Here is a 13831-nt window from a genome sequence, read left to right as displayed (position 1 = left end):
TTTTTAAATAAATGGGCACAAAATATTTTAATTCAATTGCATTTGGTGATTTTGAGATTGCTTTCCTACAGCACACTCCTTTTTTTTCAGAGGAATACAGAAGCATTTTGGGAGAATTATCTTCTACCCTGGAGATGGAACAGGACAGACATGACCTAGTGGTTCTTGGAGCAATACAAAAAGACAGAGCTTCCCCAGGGCCATCCTGGTCAGCATCCACCTGCTGGAGTTGACCTACCAGGTTTACAATTTTAAAAAAGAGAAAGCAACACTTAGCCTGTATGTATATCTACACTTGAGGTATAGTGAATAGAGAATGATATTAGAAGATAGAAGCCTGGCTATATTACTAATTACCTCTATCTCTGAGAAAGTAATTTAATCTCCCTGGTCTTCAATTTCCTAACTACTAATGAGATGTGGTTGTAAAAGATTGTCTATAATAAACCCTCCAACTCTTCAAATCTGTAAATTAGCTTGTCAACCCCTGACATATCCAAATAAACCTGAAGAAGTTATTATGCTGAGCACAGTTTTATTCCAGGGACTTGTTTAACTCAAGCAAGCAATCATGTCCTGACTCTGGCGATTTTAAAAATTGATATATACACTCAGCTGAGATGTTGAGAGTTGAGTTACACATTGTATCATTGTTTGAAATGGGCATAGATTTCACAGTATTACATATTTCCAGTGTTACATTGACACATTATACAAATTTGTAACTATTTATATATTTTATAAATTATTTCAAAAATTTGGGGAGTTTTAATTTGATATACTTTTGTAACTTGAGAAGAAAAGACCTTTTCTCCGAATCAAGTTTTAGTTTTTTTTTTTTTTTTTTGGCTTCTTTGCTTTTCCCTACTAATTATTAAACTGGAAAAAAAAACTGTGCCTAGGTAAAATGAATAGTTTGGAGCTTACTTTATATGTTTTAGTTGCTGTGGAATTTCAACACATGTGTAATATGATTTTTCAATGGCAATATAAGACTTGAGTTTAAGTCCCAATTCGGCCTTTAGTATTTCTTTCCATCTGATAGCAGTCTCCTTTTTCTTACTAACAAGTTTCCTAAAGCAAAAGACAAACAACAAAAAAATTACGGAAGTAAAGCTTAACGTTAGAAAGCAAAGGAAGGAATTAAGTCAACAGAGTAGAGGGAAATCCATCACATTTAGCATTTCTTACCTTTTCTCATGCACTTCTTAAACCCTCTTTATTTCATGAGACCACCCCCTGATAGTAAGTTTGGAGGTAGTCTTCTCCTCACTTCTTAGTATTCTTACAACCAGAATTGTGCTTCCATTGTTTTAACTACAAAATCACATCTTGCAGCAGTTATATTTCTGAATTTTCACCACACTAAAATTTTACATTATTTGAAGACACAAAATGGATCACATTTGTATTTGTATATCCCAGCATGCTTCCTTAGTTAAAATTAAAACTCAATGAATATTTGTAAATTATATGAACCTGGAAGTCCAGAGGCTTAATTTTCTCTGTTGATATTCAACTCTTTTTCAGTGTCTGACTCAGTTTAGAATAGAGAATATTTAATGGTTCATTTTGTGAGGCAGATTTATGTACTTGTCAGCATTGCTTTGTAATAAGTAACCCCCAAAGCTTAGCTTGTTGCAATTATGGTCATTTCTTGCTCAATTCACATGACACCATCTGCAGTTCAACTATAACTGCTGCCCTTGCAGCTTTTGTAGGTAGTGCTTGGCACAGCTCCCAGTGAATTTTATCTCTGGAAAGAGGGCAGCCCTATTATGAACATGCCAATTACCATAGCAAAAAGGAAGAAAGCAGGGCTGATCTCAATCACAAAATGTAATTTCAAGTTTCTTCTTGAATGTGTCACTTTAGCTCATGTTCCATAAACAAAGCAAATTATGTGGCCAAGCCCAAAGTTAAAGAGGCAAAGATCTCACATGGCAATGAGTGTATTATATAATTCTATAACTGAAAAAAAAATGGAGTCAAAAATTGTCAAGAATGCAACAGAACACTTTTCACACTCCTGGAGACAAATATTCATTTTCCTCCTTTTCATATTCAAAATATATATTGTCCTCACCTCCCCCCAAAGAAGGCACCATCACATTCTTATGCCATCAGCTCATCAGGCTCAAAGTCAGAGGTCATGACCATCTACACAGAAGTTACAAATGTGGTTTATCTAAATATGGAGAAATATGGACTAAAAAGAGAAATTATTTTCCTCCACACACAGCCAATGCACATCAACAAGACAAAGGATAACCACAGTAAACATCTGCATTCAGAAAGGGAAAGAAAGGGAGGCAGACAGATGTCATTGGTTCATAACAATTCCAAAGCCAGATAGCCCTTGTTTTGAAGGAAGAGAACATTGCTTTGTTATGCTCAAATTCATTTCTGAGAGAAGTAACCCCATACAAATATTGTTGGGGATCTTTGTTTTTCCATCTGAATTATATCGTTTCTCATTACCCTTCTTGTGACTGTCCCAAGAGGATGATGGTAAACCTGTACTCCTAGAGGGCAGCAGAACTTCTGACTTTTTTTTTTTCCAGTCTCTAAACATATGGGACATCAGTTGATGGTTTACATGCCCAAAATCCCAACAACGTCTAATCCAGCCTGGAATTAAATTTGTCAGTATAAAAGTCTCAAAAAAATAACAATGATTTATTTCTACTGTAGTCTCCCCTTATCCACGGTTATGCTTTTCATGGTTGTAGGTTTCAGTAACCCACAGGCAACCATTGTCTGAAAATATTAAATGAAAGATTGCAGGCAAACAACTCATAAGTTTAAAATTACACACTGTTCAGAGCAGAGTGATGAATTCTCAAGTCATCCAGCTCCCTCCTGCCTGGGATGGGAATCCTTCCTGTGTTCAGCATATTCATGCTGTAGAAGCCACCCACCACCCCTTAGTCACTTAAGTAGCCTTCTTGGTTGTCTGTTAACTGTTGCGCTATCACAATGCTTATGTTCCAGAAACCTGTATCTTACTTAATAATGACCCAAAGCGCAATAGTAGTGATGTTGGCATATTGTTATAATTCTTCTGTATTATTGTGAGTTCTATTGTTATTTATTGTTGTTAATCTTGTACTCTTCCTAACTTATACATTAAACTTTATCATAGGTATATTTTTATAGGAAAAAGCATTGCATATATAGGTTTTAGTACTATACAAGGTTTCAGGCATTCACTGGGGATCTTGGAAAGCATGTCCCATGAATAAGTGGGGGACTACTGTATATTCATTATTTACAGGTCAAATTTTCTAAATTAGTTTGTTAATAATGTATCATTTAGATTTCTATGAAACAATTATGTTAGCTGTTTATAAACGTCAGCTTCATGCATTTTTTGCATTAATAGTCTATTTCTTTTTATTGCCTTCTTTCATTAGATAGGACTCTGGTCTGTGACAAGCAGAAATATTGATACTGGACACATATGACTTTTATCCAATTTTACAGGAAAAGCATTACATATTTTTCCAGTAACTTACGTTTTAGTTGTACAGTTTTTTGTTGTTGATGTGGTTTTTCAGATTAGAAATGTTCATGTCTATGCTTATTTTGCTGAGACTTAATTTTTATCATGCCCATTTGTTGAATTTTATCAAAAATGTTTCTGCACCTATTGAAAAAATAACTTGTTATTAAGTTGCATATTATATTGAATTACTAGTTGATGTTCAAGTATATTGCATTTTTCATTTATGTGATATTGTCACACATTGTATTATCTATACATGATGCAGTATAGTTTGTGTATCATTGGATTTGAATGGCTAATAACTTATTCAGGACTCCTTGGTTTATTCATGCAATTGTTTATTTAAACGCTGTTCCGCAATTTTTCCTTTTTTACCTAGCTTTTTTTGTTGGTCAAATTTTATATGAAAATTATGCTGGCCTCCTAAAATGAGTTGGCAAATGTTCCTCTTTGTTAGTTCTTTCTGAGTTTATGCAATTTTAGTGATATTTCTACCATATTTATTTGTACAAATTTACTTGCAAACCATCTGAGATTGGAATTTGTTGTTTTTGGAAAGTGTTATTTAGAATTCAATTTCCTCATAATATTTTTTAGATCTTTCTTTCTTTCTTTCTCTTTCTTTCTTTCTTTCTTTCTCTTTCTTTCTTTCCTTCTTTCTTTTCTTTTCTTTCTTTTTCTTTTGACACCCAGTGACCTCTGAACTTTTCATTGGCCTCATGCACCCTGCTTCTCCTGGCTTAATGTCTCGGAACTTTGGTGGTGTTGGTCTCAGACACAACTTTGCCATTCACTATCTGGCGGGTGGCGTTTTGTATGGTTTGCATGGAGTTGCTGCTGTCCAGGGAATCACCAAGATTGAAGTCCTCGCCATCTTCCAGCAGGTGGTGGTAGGTGGCGATCTCAGCCTCCAGCTTGACCCTGATGTTCAGCAGGGACTCGTACTCCTGCGCCTGGCGCTACCCCTCTGCCCAGGTCTGTGCCAGCTCTGACTCCAGGTGCAACAGGATGCCGTTGAGCTGCTCCATCTGCAGGGCGTAGCGGGCTTCCACCTCCCTCAGGCTGTTCTCCAAGCTGGCCTTCAGATTTCTCATCGAGTCCAGGTCTATCTACAAGGACTCGACTGTACATAGCAGCTCCGTGAGCGTCACCTCAGCAGGTCCAACCTCAGCGGACTGCGTGGTGACCACTGTGGTGCTCTCCTCAATCAGCCGAGACCAGTATTTGTCTAGCTCCTATCGGTTCTTCTGAGCCAGCTAGTCATATTGGGCCCGAATGTCTGCCATGATCTTGGCAAGGTCCTGGATTTGGGGGTATCTGCGTCCACAGTTAACCCAGAGCTGCAGTCTGGGCTTGCAGACCTTTCACTTCCTCTTCGTGGTTCTTCTTCATTAAGAGCAGCTCCTCCTTGAGAACCTCGAACTGTGTCTCCAGCTGCATCCGAGTGACATTGGTGCCATCCATGACCTTGCAGAGCCCATGGATGTCGTTCTCCACAGACTGGCGCATGACCAGCTCTGTCTCGTACTTGACTCTAAAGTCATCAGCAGCAAGTCCGGCATTGTCCATCTGCAGAACGATGGGGACATTGTCTACAGTATTTGCAAAGATCCGAGCCCTCAGGTCCTGAATGGTCTTGAAGTAATGGCTCTAGTCTCTGACCTGGGGTCCCTTCTTCTCCAGGTGCTCCTGGATTTTGCTCTCCAGCTTCCTGTTGTTGGTCTCCAGGCTCCTTACTCTGTCCAGGTAGGAGGCCAGGCCGTCGTTCAAGTCTTGCATGGTCTCCTTCTTGTTCTGGATGCCTCCTATTCCTGCCAGACCCCTGGCCATCCCCGCGGCCAGGTCCCCGGACCCCATGCCGCCTGGGAAGCTGGTGGAGCGGGACACGGAGATCCAGGAAGCAGAGCCCTCGTCTGCATAGACGCTGGCCACGCTGCTGGCGGCTGGGCGCCGTAGCTGGGCACCTGGACAGAGCCCAGGGACCCGTAGTTGGTGGAGAAGGTGGAGCAAGTGGTGAAGCTCATGCTGTTCAGGGAGGAGAGCGAGAGGACAGGACTCAGGCTTTGTTGATGACCACACTTTCTATTATTTCTTGAGTTGGTTTTGGTAAGTTGTGTTTTGTTCATGAACTTTGTCTACTTTACCCAAATTGTTATTACATAAGCTTGTTCATAGCATACTTTATTATCTTTTATTTTATTTCAGTTGGTTATATTTTCAATTTCTGTATAATAAATGTCACTCATTATAAATCCACAATGCAGTGCATTTTTGACCAAAGGCATTTTAAATGAGGAATAAATAGTTTGGTAACATAAATAGTAACATAAAGAGTTTGGTAATGCACCTTTTTTAAGTCAATTCACTAGCCCTATCTACTGGCTCCAGGAAACCACTAATCTTCTTTATTTTGTGATGGTTTTGCCTTTTTGAGAATTTCAAATAAATGAAATATGTAATCTTGTGTGTCTGGTTTCTTTCACTTTCAGAATACATTTGATACTCGTGCTCTTTTATATATCAATACGCTAAGTGATGTTTATCACTAAGTACCATTTCACTGAATGGAGATACCACAATTTGGTTAGTCATTCATAATTTAGATATACTCACAATTTGTAATGAATATTTGAGTTGTTTACAGTTTGGATCATTATAAATAAAGCTCCTATGAACATTCTCATAGAAGTTTTTCATAAATGTGTTTTCCTTATTCTTGGCTAAAAACCTATAAATTTAATTTCTGAGTTATACAGTAATCACGTCTTTAATTATGCAAGAAATTGACAAACTATTTGCACAAGTGGCTGTACCATTTTACATTCCCACTAGCAATATCCAAGAGTTACAGATGCTCCACATCCTTGTCAACACTTGCCATTTTCTTTTCAGTACTAACCCACTTGAGAGGGCATGCACTGGCATCTCATGTGGTTTTAATATTCATTTCTCTAATGACTGACACTGAGCATTATGTCTATAATGTCATTTTGGGAACTTTTTAATGTCTATAGGATTTCAGGTCATGTTAAATTGTTTGCAAAATGGCAAAATAATTTTTCCCATCCTGCATAACCACTTTTTGCCATATAAAGTTGAATTTTTTTTTCCCATTGGAAGGTAGAGTTTCTTTACCCTTTGGATCTGGGCTTAAACATGTGACTTGCTTTGGGAAATTTGCCACTTAGAAATGAGGTATAAACAAATATTAAAATGCTTAGATCAAGTGCACCAATAATCTTCATTTCGATTACTAAAGAATTCATTATTTTTCTGTCCTTAACTTATTGTTCTGTCAGCAACATTTGACATTATTTCTCACTCATCTTTGAAACACTTTCAGACTCTATACACGTTACTTCTTAAACAGCAACCTTGCTTAATTTTCTTGCTATATTTTTGGAATTCCGTACTTCATTTCCTAACTGAAACAACCTCTTGAATTTAGAGTGCACCAGGATATGGTCCTTGGATTTATTTTGTTTTCAACTGATATTCAGGCCATTTTTGATCTTATTTAGTCTCACAGAGCATAACGCATCTATCAGTTGGTGAATACCAATATATACCTCCATCTCAGATCTCTATGTATGTGCTCTAGGTTCCTATCCATTGCTTACCCAATATATCCGTTTAGATGCCTCCTGAATCTCTTAAAATTAATGTAAACAAAGAAGTTTCTAACCATTTACCTCAAACAAAACCTTCTGAAGTCACATAGATCTCAATTACTCTTATCACAGTATTCTCGGAGTCATCTTTAATCCCTGTCTTCCTCATGAATTCCATGTCCAGTCTCTCAGCAAATTCTATCTATTGTAGCTTGAAAATATATACGGAATACAGCAAACTCTTAATTTCTCTGTTGCCACAGCCCTGATACAATCTTCATCGTTTTTGTCTGGATTATTTCGTTGATCATCTAACTCATCCCCCTAATGCTATTCTAATCTTTATATGTCCATTTTCACCCCAGTAACAATAGTACCCTTTTAAACCACGGGGTATATTATGCTACTTTTCATTTTGTAAGACATAGACAATCTGGTCCCCCCTTACCTCTTTGAATGCATCTACTATTCATCCTCTTACTTTCTCAGGTACAGCTGTAGTGACCTTCTTCACATTGTTGCAACATTATTCTCTTCAAACTGACTCTTATTTTTGGCTGAAATTTCTACCATAGATTTCTATCGCTCACTCCCTCATGTTGTTCAGGTTTTTATTCCATAACTTTTTCAGTGAGCTCTTCCCTAAATGGCAGAATAAATGATCAATGCCCCTTTGCAAATATTCTGTCTTCACAACACACAGTGTTTGTATTTACTCTGCAAAATATGATCCTCGTTACAGCAAGGATAAGTGTCATCATCCATTTGTTTACTTCTCTATGCAAAGTGTGCATCAAAGTCATAGGCTATTGATAAACATGTGTTGAATAACTGAATGCATTAATAAATCTAGATTATAGCATCATAGTTATTGTTCTCACAAAAATAATAATATATTGGTTTCTCTTTGGCTTTATTTCAGACAAGGTGGATATCTGAAATGCAGAAACAAAAATGTTTTGTGAATCATTAAGTCTTTCAAATAATGGAGTGACTGAAATTATCTAACAAAACTTAGTTGAGCAATTTATTTTTCTAAAATTACAGAGGATAAGTGAGCAAAATAGGAGTGTCGAAAACATTCTACCAAAATGAGCATACGAAAAACCTAGGTCGCAAAATCTACCAATAATGCATTGAAGCTACTGTTGAAAGCTAACAATTTAGAGTTGAAATATAAAATCACTAAGCATATCCTCTAAAGGTTGTTTAACCAAGTGAAGATATGTACAATACCATGTACTAAGTTGCTATCATATATTTTCAAGTGAGGTTCAACTAGTATTACTTTGTCATAGCCAAATAGCTAAACTACAATAATAATTATTAGCTAAGGGATTACTCCAATATAAATTTTAAAAAGTTTTCTCACTATATTCATGGGTTAGCCACTATTCCATATTACCTTGTAAGCCACAGTATGTTCGTTATAACCCAAACCTACTGTGACTTGTTAACTGTTAAAAAATAATTACTATATAATTCTTTGTATAAGCTGGGGGGTAATTGAATGATTAAAAAATTAATAAGAAATAGGCTATTTCAAAAAATGGAAATTTTTTTGTTATTATTAATCAGTTCAGAAAATACAATTTTCCATGAAGAAAATATTAGCAAAAACTTCTAGCTGAATAGCAGAAAGAATTTGGAATTTAAGTTTGGAAGGCGTATCAAGGATATGTTCATAATGGGATACAGTTGCATATTCTTAATTGCTTGTTTTGCATGCGTTTGATGAATATCGAATACTATTATCCATGTAACATAAATATTTAATTCCCTTCATAATTCTGAAATGGAATTCAGGGCACTTTAAAAATCCCATTAACTAGAGTAAAAATAATTGTGTATTAAAATTATTGTAAGAAGGAGAACAAATCAAGAAAAGGATTTATAAAAATATGTGAAAATGCCTGACTTGCATGCAAATTACATGGGGGGAAAAGAAATGAATGCTTGCTGTGAATTTACCCTTTGGATCATTTTTAAGTTTAGCTCATTTATAAAAATAAACATTTCAGTACCCGATTTTTTTCCCAATTTACATTGCTTGTAGAAATATAGTTTGTGAATCGCATAAGATTCGGACTACTAAGAACTCAACAAGAACATAAATGCAGAGCCCCACCTTATTGTCTCCGAGTTTTACAGAAAGTATTTTAAACAAATGTCTTATGAACTACTCAATAAGATAAGGAAAATAAAGTACATGTATAACTATTGGAAAAATGATGACAGAGTGTATGATATGCCTGATATGTGTTTCTAATTGAAAGATAAAAGTTATTTAAAACACTGTAAATGCTCACAAACTGGCCAATTACCGAATCTTCAAAAAAAAATCTCTGAATTTTCCTATATACATATCCACACATCGAAAAAAAATCCTATGTAGTTAAACATAGACACATGAAAAATAAGAATAAATATACGAAAATATCCAAATAATTTTGATGGAATCATTTCATAAATATGTTCTATTTCTTGCTAATAAAGCAATGTATTTTAAACAATTGGAGCATGGGTAACTACATAAAGAAAGCAATATTCTGGATATTTTGGCCTGACAAGTTTCTAAACCCTTTCTCCAGACTAAAAGCCGTTCTCAAGACAAAGAAAAAACTGAAACTATGAAATTTAGATAGTTTTTACTGATATACCTCAAGTAAGAGATTGTTTACAATTTGGAGAAGATACCAAAACAACAGCAACAGAAATAATTCTAAGCTGAGTCAAGAGATCAAAAATGTTTATTATTTTTTAGATTTTAATGTATTCTGGAGTTACTGAGTAGCTAGTAGTGGTGAGGAACCCATTAGATGTTTCCAAAATTCGATATTTGACACAGAAAATACTAGAGATGTCATAATAAATTTATATGATACAGGTAAACATTTGAAGGGAATTATGGAAAAAAATAAAATACTTGAAGGGCAAAGACCATAAAAATAATTCATAAAGTAGAACACCCAATAAAAAAAACTAAACTCAAAAAGTCCTGGTGAGATGTAATAGAGAGAAATTTCACTGAATTGAGAGAAAAACTGTACCTTCGTATTGAAAAGTCAAATCTTAAAACAGGAAATTTTGACTCAGCATGAGAGATATGAAGACCTAGATAAGGGCTGTCCTGAAGCTTACTCAATTTGATGCAACTCCTTTTTTAAGAAAAGGAGTTAAAATTATGAATACAGAATTAGGTATAAAATTAAACATCAATTTAGAATAAGAAAAAATACAAATACAAAATACAAATCTAAAAGGGTTTGACTAATAACTCCAACATCACAAAAGACAAAAAACAAAATAGTGTTTTTGTTAAGTGCCTCATATACCACTATAATAATTTTCTCCCCTACATTTATTGATAGCATTATTATTGTCTTTCATAAGATAATTATATTGCATTGCTTTCTTCCCCAAGGATTATTATTTAATATTCAGAAGTTAGAATACTGTGTTTCAGATTCCCAACATGCTGTTGTCAATATCATGTATTTTTTTAGGGCTTTTGTTAACTTGAGAGAGTCTTTTAATAAAGTTTGCAGCTCCTCTCCCCAACACTTGGATGAGTTTTCCAGTTAGCTTCTGGCGCCATACTTTTCAAAATGTCTTTCTCATACTACATTATTCAGTTGTAGGTGCTGTAGCATACACTCATATTGTACTGTGATCACTACATCTGCATCTGACTTTAGATAGCAGTTAATATAATAACATTTTATGGCTGATTTTATTTTTTTAATTTCTAGGAGGTAAAGTATATAGCATTTTTTCTTCCAATTTTCTACTTTTACATAACGCTTGGTATTTTATAATACTGATATGCAGTCACAAGTAAAATAAATAGTAATAAAATTAGAAAAAATTATTAAGCTTATCAGAAAAAGATAACTTTTATAAGTTCATTATTTATCCTAGAAGCTGTGAAAAAAAAAGACGTACAGATGAGAATTTATAAAAATGTAAGGTCCACATGTGGAGCAAAATAAAAAAATAGAATACAATTGACAGATTAAAAAAGATTTTACAACATATCATTGACAAAGATTAAATAGCTAGAATATATTTTAAAACTCAAGTGAATGAGAAAAAGACAAACGACATAAGAACATAGGTAAAGGACAAGACTGAATAATTCTAAAAGAAGATACAAATTACCTATAAACAAGTGAAAAGGCAATAACAAAAAACATAAATACTGAAAGAATTAATAGAGCATATGTTTTCTAAAAAGTGGATAAATGGAAAAGATCAATTCAATTTAAACTCAAGAAGTTTGAGTAGCACAGAAAGTAATACAAACTTACTGACAGAAAAGTTGACAGTGTCATTAACATTTAAAACTTGTATATACTTAAAATTCAACAATAAGAACACAAACAAACTGATTAATAAATGGACACAAGACTTTAACAGACACCTCACTGAAGAAAATATAGAGATGGCAAGCAAGCACATCATAAAAATCAGGAAAATGCAAATTAAAAAGAGATACCACTGCCCACCTATTAGAATGGTCACAATCTAAAACATTCATAGTACTACATATTGGTGAAGATATGGAACAAAAGAAACTTTCTTTCATTGCTGGTGAAAACGCAAAATTGTGCAACCACTTTGGAAAAGTTTGTGGAGATTTCTTACAAAACCAAGTGTACTCTGACCATATGAATCAGCAATCATACTTCTCAATATTTACCAAAAAGAGTTGAAAACTTATATCCACACAATGACCTGCACATAGAAATTTACTGAGTCTTTTTTTTTTTTTTTTTTTTTTTACAATTGCCAATATTTAGAAGCAACTGAGATGTCCTTCAGTAGGTGAATGCGTAAACAAACTATGGTGCATCCAGATAATGGAATATTATTCAGTGCTAAAAAGAAATGATCCAGCAAGCAATGAAAAGATATAAAGGAAAATTAAACACATTATTACTAAGTGAAAGAAGCTAGTCTGGGAAAAAAAGTTATATACTATATAATTATAACTGTGTGACATCCTGGTAAATGTAAAACTATGGAGAAGTGAAAAGATCGAGGTTTCCAGGAGTTGAGGGGAAGGAGAGATGAATAGGAGGAGCACAGATGATTCTTAGGGCAGTGTAATTTCACAGTATAATACTATATTGGTGGGTACATGATGTTATACATTTGTCCAAACCCATAGAATGTACATGACCAAGAAAATACCCTAATGTAAACTATGGACATTCAGTGATAATAATGTGTCAATATACGTTTATCAATTGTAACAAATGCACCACTCTGGTGAGGGATGTTGATAACTGGAGAGGCTATGCATGTGTGGGGGTAAGGGGTATGTGGGAAATCTCTGAACCTTCTGCTCAGCTTTGCTATGACCTTAAATCTGGTCTAAAAATAAAATCTATTTAAAAAACAAAAGCTAACAAACAGCAAAAGTATATATCTATTAGTCTTTCTCTCTCTCTCTCTCTCTCTCTCTTAAATGTAGACATTTAGCTAAGTAGTGTGGAGTGGTGGAGAGAGAGTGGGTTGGCATTCAGAGTGGGATTGTGCAGTACAATCTTGTTTATAAGGAAAAGGAATTGAAAAAAGTTATTTGACCCTCAATGCCACTCTGGAAAAGTGCCATATGACATATCCAAGTAATAGAATTCTAAGTAGCCACTAAAAATTAGAGGTAGATCTACACAGAGCAGCATGGATAAATATGCCTAGTATTATTAAATAAAACAATAAGAGTAATTAAAAGGCCAGTTTCAAATGCATATGCACATGTACAGACATATATATACACATCTCCATATATGCACACATGTAATACAATTTATTTGCAAATAGGACATATGTCTTATTGTTTCTACACGCATTTAAGTATTTATCCGAGCCAGCAGAGAAAGCATCAGAAAGATTTTCCAACTGTCAACAGAGCTTAACTCTGGTGATGTCTGAGTGAGAGATAAAGAAGGTGAGCAAAGCTGGATTGGAGAAATTGAATATTTTTACTTTTCATTCATATTATTATATATCACTTAAGGAGAAAATATCATTGATAATGATAAATTAGAGTTGGTATTAATTCTCAATGTATTCATACTAATAAGGCACATAGACATGTAAACATACAGTTTAAAAATAAAATCTTTTATACTACAAATAGTTTTAAATATCTATGACCTGCCAGGTTCCGCATACGTTTTTAGAGATATAGTGTTGAACAAGCCAATTACAACATGATCTGTGCAACAACAGAGGTACGCTCAAAGGCTGGTGGAGTTCAGGGGAGGTTTCCCATGAGGTGGGTAATCACCAGAGAAGGTTTCCTGGAGAGCTGTGAGGTAAACAGTGACTGAAAGAGTGCTTGTTAAATACAAGAAGAAGGATAGCTTTTTTTGAAAAAGGATGTTGTACGGAAAAGCATAACCATGTGTTACTGCATATTTGGGAAATCTCAAATAATTGAATACTACCTATGTGCAGATTATATATGGGGATTGCAGGAATTAAGAAAAAGTTAGCAAGAGCCCAATCATGAACAAACAGTATTTTAGGCCAGGGCATGCACTTTGGTTCTTTTTTTGTTTTGCTCTGTTTTAACTACTTTCTCCACTTCAAAAAGAGAAATGAAGAGTTTTGTTTTAAAAAGATTGTTCTGAAAATAAAATGAAAAATGAAGAACAGGTGGAATAAAGGGCAGATTCTAAATTTAGAGAAAGAAGTAAAG

At 34.7% G+C, this 13831-nt stretch overlaps 1 pseudogene; it reads right to left on the bottom strand.

Annotated features, from left to right (window-relative positions):
- Positions 1 to 4248: 4248 nt before the first annotated feature.
- LOC101129923 (keratin, type I cytoskeletal 18-like) lies at positions 4249 to 5532 on the bottom strand (annotated as a pseudogene).
- Positions 5533 to 13831: the final 8299 nt, after the last annotated feature.

This window comes from Gorilla gorilla, chromosome 13 (genome assembly GCF_029281585.2).
Source record: "Gorilla gorilla gorilla isolate KB3781 chromosome 13, NHGRI_mGorGor1-v2.1_pri, whole genome shotgun sequence".
NCBI classification, from domain to species: domain Eukaryota; kingdom Metazoa; phylum Chordata; class Mammalia; order Primates; family Hominidae; genus Gorilla; species Gorilla gorilla.
The sequence above is the reverse complement of the archived record's forward strand: the minus strand, read 5'-3'. Positions and strand labels throughout refer to the sequence as shown.